Here is a 6,000-nt window from a genome sequence, read left to right on the forward strand (position 1 = left end):
AAAAGGCAAGTGTGTTTTGCTGTGAGAAATAAGCTTCAGTATGCACATGAGAACTCCAGGGTGATGGTGCCTCATCTTGCTGATAGAACACGTGTGGTTGCATATTTCCAGCTGAGGTGTAGCATGAGTTTACAATGTTTTCGTGGAAGAAAAGTGGCCCAATCACCTAGCTGAAGGGAAGTGCGCAACACACATCTACCTTGGAAACTATCCCGCTCGTGTTCAAGAACTGAATGGGGACTTTTTCAGATCCCCATATGCGACAATTGTGCTTGTTAACTTTACCAGACAGTTGGAATGTCGCTTTATCACTGAAAATGACATTTTCCAGAAAGTGCTCATCTTATATATGGTTGAGAATGTGAACAGAGAATTCCTCTTGTGGTTTGATTTGCACTTTGTAAGCATAAAATTTCAATCGCTTGCCAACCACCCTGTGCAAGGTTGCCCGGCGGATAAAATTTGTGCTACTTCGGGTAAACACCTCCTGAATTTCAGAAACTTTATATGCAGATGCACTGTGCCTACTTGCTCCTTTCTGCTTCAGTTTACTGCCGGTTTCTTGAAACTGTTTCAACTATTGCCTCATTGATTGTTTCGTAGTGGATCTGCCTGGGATCCCATTGAAGAGATTTAGAATCCCACAGCCACATTCTCCTGCACCGTCGCTATTTTTAATACTATGCTGTCGCAATGCTTTCTGGGATCAAAGCTGCCAACCGTGCGAGAAAAAAAACTCATTGAGTTGTTTTGATAACTGCAGCAAACCATTTTAAGATACCTATTACAATAAAATCTTAATCGAGCTTCATAATCAGGTGAATAATTTATACACATAGTGTATTTCAGAAACTCCCCGACTTACGTAATGCTCGACTTACGTAAATTCAACTTTATGTAAGTTTTTGCCGGTCGGTGCAACTTAAAAAAAAATTATGGAAACGTATTTTGCATCCCGTAGGAATAGATGGAGGTATTGTGAAAATATCGTAATGTGAACCCAATAAAACATTGTTTTGTTTTTTGGTAATTCGTTACAAGACTTTGGAAGTTGAAATTTTCGCTATATAACTAGCTATTTATCTCTCTAAAAGGTCATTTTTATAATGGAGATTTCATTAACCTTTCATCGTTATCGTATGTTCCCGTTATTAGAATCAATTTTGAACGCCTTTGTGATATTTTTCTAAAACACGTTTCTGGAGGTCACGACCAAAAAACATTTTGCACTTTCCGGTTTATTGGGCTGTTCGTGCATTTAATTATAAACGGGTAGTAAACTCAATCTTATTGTATTTGAGATAATCCCGATAACTGCAATTGTCTGGGTTTTTACGCTATTATGGTGAAATGTGTTCCCTTCAGTGAAATCTTCAATCATACGAATTTCAGATCGAACCAGAGAGCGTGAATAACAATATCTCCCTTTGAGGATTGGTTTAAATGTTGCTTCATTCCCGAGGTTGAAAAATATTGTAAATACAACGACGTTCCATTCAAGATTTTGCTTCTATTAGATAATGTTCCTGGACATCCTACGCATTTAGATGATTTCCATTCGAACGTGAGAGTCATATTTCTACCGCCAATCACGACTGCACTCATCCAACCTGTGGATCAGGGTGTTATTTTGAATTTAAATGCGCAACATTTGCTCAGGCATTGTCTGCAGCAGACGACGAGAAAAATTTTACGTTAAGAGGCTTTTGGAAATCTTACAATATTTACCATGCAATCTTAAACATTAATAAAGACTGGACGGAAATTACTAAAAGTTGTTTAAATGCCGCATGAAAGAAAATATGCCCACAGCACATAAAAGGCTTCAAAGGATTTGAAAAAGATGAATCATATGAAGAGGTTACAGATAAGATTGTAAAGGTTGCAGATCTACTTCAGTTGGAGGTTGATGCCAAAGACGTGGAGGAGTTAATACAGAAAGAAGAGAAGGAGTTATCTAACGAAGAACTTATTGACTGGAAGGCAGCGATAGTGAAAGGAGAAAATGCTGACGAAGCTCAAGATGAACCAAATGAGCAGCCGAGACGCTTCATGGCCAGAGAGATGGCAATGGCGAGATTTGAGAAGATGGACCTGACGGAGAACGATTCTAAAAAGTTAACAGAGGGATGAATGTATGCTTGCTTGCTTCAAAGAAATCTACGATGAAAAGAAAAAAGCCACTGTCCAGCCATCCATTAATGTGTTCTTTTGTAAGGTTGAGCTGCCGACCCCCTTCTAAATCAACACAGCCCTCAACCTCCGCAGCGATGTACTTATCAACTGAAGACATCGACTCTGGCAACGATGCTCGAGAGGTAAAACTTACTGACGTTATGCTTGTCCCCTCTCTTTTTTTGTAATTTTATAATTTTGAAATCATTTAATTGCACGCTTTTGTAATTTTTCCTGCTCATGATATAAAAAAATTGAATAAATACAATAAATAATTCTATTTACATATTCATCGAACATTTCTTTTTTGATTCAATCAATTCAGAGAGCGCAGTTGCGAGTGCTGCACAAGCATGGAGAAAATTCCGACTTACGTAGCGTTCCGCGGAACGCAACCCTGACGTAAGTCGAGGAGTCCCTGTATATGCGAGCCTATGAACTATATAATTTATTAATTAGTCAAATATTGAAGGAAACGCAATTATAATTTAAATTTAAACATTTATTAAGATTATTCCTGCTGAACAATGGTGTCAGAAGTCTTTGCTAGACTATTTAATAGTATAATTGATCTCTAATTGGGGGCGTCTAGTTTTAAACGTTATTTATGAATTATAGATTATAAATCGTTAAGTAATTTATATTACTTAACGATTTATAAGCATGTAAAAATCAAGTGTGTTGTTAACTGTAATAAGTATCGTTTCGAGAATATTAGAGGAATGTTGTCGGGTCTACAGTACGGTCGTTATGTAAGTGATTGATGGGATGGCAGAGGTTACATCACATTCTTGCGTTGTAAAAAAAGAGAATTGATTACAGTTTTCATAATTTATGTAGTAGTTTGTAGCTGTATTTTTAGAAATATTTATTTCTTCAAAATAATTTGCAGATGCATATGATGTTTCATTTTGCCGAACAAGCTTTGTTATTTTATACTTGAGATGTTTCCAGAAATTGTGCGAAGTCTTATTTTTAAACAATCACTCAAAGATGTGTCATTGGTTTCGAACAAACACTTAGTAGCTGTCTTACTTTCTTCTTTAGAATAATAACCTTATTTTTAGATTCAATATCTTTGCTTTTTTTTTTAAAATCATTGTGTGCTTTTTCCTTTTCATGCAGGGCACGTTTTAGCTCATAATTGAACCAAATCGGATATTTTGATAACTTCCCGGTTTACCTTAGATAACAGGTCTTTTATAAAAGTTCATTTCATTAATTTATCCGTTAAAATTTTGAATTTAGTGGCTTTATAATCCAATATGAAAATGTCCCCAAAAGCTTGTGCATCCAGTTCGATCCTAGAATGAACAAGATCTAGGATATTATCTTTCCGAGTGGGATGAACAGCCTGCTGAATGAAGCAGTCATTATTTGAGTTATTAATGTGGTGTGGTGGTCTGAGGAATAATTTTCGCCCATGTTGGGAATATTGCAGTCTCCAAAGCCTATTAATATATCTGCCAAGTTTAGTGACGAGGTTAAATGATCAAGTATTTTGTCCAAATCATGCAGAAACTGAATAAACATTGTACTATTCTTTTTGTCTCTTAATTTTTGAATATAAACCTTCTAAAGAATCCAAAACCCATAATTTCCCCAGGGGCTCACATCTGGTGAGTATGGGCTTGGCACGCCCAGGGTCCTGAGATGGATATCATCATTCTTCTCTTTCTTGGTCATAAAGTTACTAAATATAATCTTTTTCGCTAATATTTTAAAATGTTTTTTTTTTAAAAAGATTTTAAAACAAATGCTTCGAATTCTATCCATTACATTGTAAATAAACCATAATTAAATTTCACACACGGGATATCTGCTGTCTACCAAAATGTGTCCCAGCTCAGTCGTCAAGAATAATTAGTGTGGCGCGCAATTTACATTCATCACCGAAGCCAAGCATTCGGTCTGATCTTGGAGAAGTCCCAGAAAGGCGCTTTGCATTCATTTGCGCCTTCAGAAAGTGTACAAGTTACTTAAAATGCTTTATTAAATATTCAAATTGCCTCGCTTGCTAATGTTGTTAGCGAAGAAATTTGCCGATCTTGTTTTTTAGTAAGTCTCAAATTTACTCGAAAACATTTCCGCCCACGAGCTGGTCCTGTGTCCCTTTTTCTTGCTAATTAAGTGAAAATGAGAACTGCGCAATCGCAATTTTATTTGTTTTCGCTTTTCACAAGAAGGCATAAAAATTTCTGCATATTAAATGTTACCCTTTAAGCTTTTAATAGCGTCTTCGCTCACTATCCTTAATTTTAGATAAATTTTCTCTTTTAGAAGTCTTTCTTTTATGAGTGACGTGCGCAGACTAATTATTCTCCTGCTTCTTTCTTTTATTTTTCCATTAATTACTCTTTAGCTTATTTAATACGGTCGTTCGCATGTAAAACAAAAATAAAACCCGTTTTCATGTTTCTGGAAGCAGCTAAGGATTGCAGAATGGGTGCAATCCTCAGACTCTTCATATGCTGTAATTGTACCAAGAATATATCTGTATATAGTCTTCTTGACTTAATATTAATCTTAAAGCTCTCTGTGAGACGGTTTCGTGGTGTAATTAACCCCCAATCCCTTTTTAGTGTTCAAACATGCGATAACTCGCTGTTTATTTATTTATTTACTTACCTCGCTCACATCAGTCTAGTTGTCATCCCAGAGGTGCCCGCTAACAACTTTCCAGGCTGTTCTTTCCGACAGACCTCTGACTTACAAATGTATTAGACGAGTTCTTCCCCTGCAAGTCTTCTCCAACCATTCATCCTACGATATCAGACCATGTGACGTCACGAGAATAGCACCACGGCGGAGAGTGGTGGTCCATCGATCGAAGCAGTCCACTTCTACCGCCCCTACGTACTTTCAATGTCATTCCATCTACACAGTCCATATCTATATTGGGACGTAGCGTAGGCAAAAGACGCTAAGATTCAGTTCCAAGAATTGCGTTAATATCCCCCATTCTTTCTGGACATCATTTTTCAAAGAGGGGGGTGTCTTGCCCCCTATCTCAATCAAATATTCAAGATAGGGGCATCGCCCTGTATGACTTCCCAGAAAATAATCGCCTTTTTTGACGCAGAGATATTTTCAATTGGCTTTCATGGTACTACAGTAGGATTTCTATGTAGCGACATTAATAGTTTACGCAATCTCCACTTCATAGTGCAATCAAGTGGAGATTGCTAAGGTGTATCCAGTGATTCTGCACTTTTAGAGGAACACGTTTCAATAAATAGTAAGCACAAGCAACTGAACTCACATCGAAAAACTTTACAATTGTTTGTTTTGTCATTATAGGCCACCTGTCAAAGCAGTCTCATTTTGTCCAATTAGCCTTCTTTTTTAAAGTAGTGCAGTATCAGGGCAACTCTTTGTAAAGGCAAGTGTGTTTTTCTGTGAGAAATAAGCTTCAGTATGCACATGAGAGCTCCAGGGTGATGGTGCCTCATCTTGCTGATAGAACACGTGTGGTTGCATATTTCCAGCTGAGGTGTAGCGTACAGTTCGAGCATATCTAGGTAATTTGCGGAGTTTACGATGTTTTCGTGGGAGAAAAGTGGCCCAATCACCTAGCCGAAGGAAAGCGCGCACCACACATCTACCTTGGAAACTATCCCGCTCGTGTTCAAGAACTGAATGGGCACTTTTTCAGATCCCCATATGCGACAATTGTGCTTGTTAACTTTACCAGACAGTTGGAATGTCGCTTTATCACTGAAAATGACATTTTCCAGAAAGTGCTCATCTTATATATGGTTGAGAGTGTGAACAGAGAACATTTTAATTGGTGTGACCAGAGTGAATTATCAATTTTTGACATTT

The 6,000-nt window shown here is 37.3% G+C and overlaps 1 protein-coding gene across 1 annotated transcript in view; it reads right to left on the reverse strand.

Moving 5' to 3' along the window:
• The window catches only part of LOC150075047 (mitogen-activated protein kinase kinase kinase 13-like), a 69,252-nt gene extending 64,381 nt beyond the window's left edge, over positions 1-4,871 (reverse strand). Inside the window, exon 1 of the mRNA XM_090389125.1 lies at positions 4,804-4,871. The gene's annotated coding sequence lies outside the window, so the exon portion shown is untranslated. The remainder of the gene's footprint in view (positions 1-4,803) is intronic.
• Positions 4,872-6,000: the final 1,129 nt, after the last annotated feature.

The sequence above is a fragment of the Mastigoproctus giganteus genome, chromosome 14 (assembly GCF_048544385.1).
Source record: "Mastigoproctus giganteus isolate SK-2022 chromosome 14, ASM4854438v1, whole genome shotgun sequence".
Classification (NCBI taxonomy): domain Eukaryota; kingdom Metazoa; phylum Arthropoda; class Arachnida; order Uropygi; family Thelyphonidae; genus Mastigoproctus; species Mastigoproctus giganteus.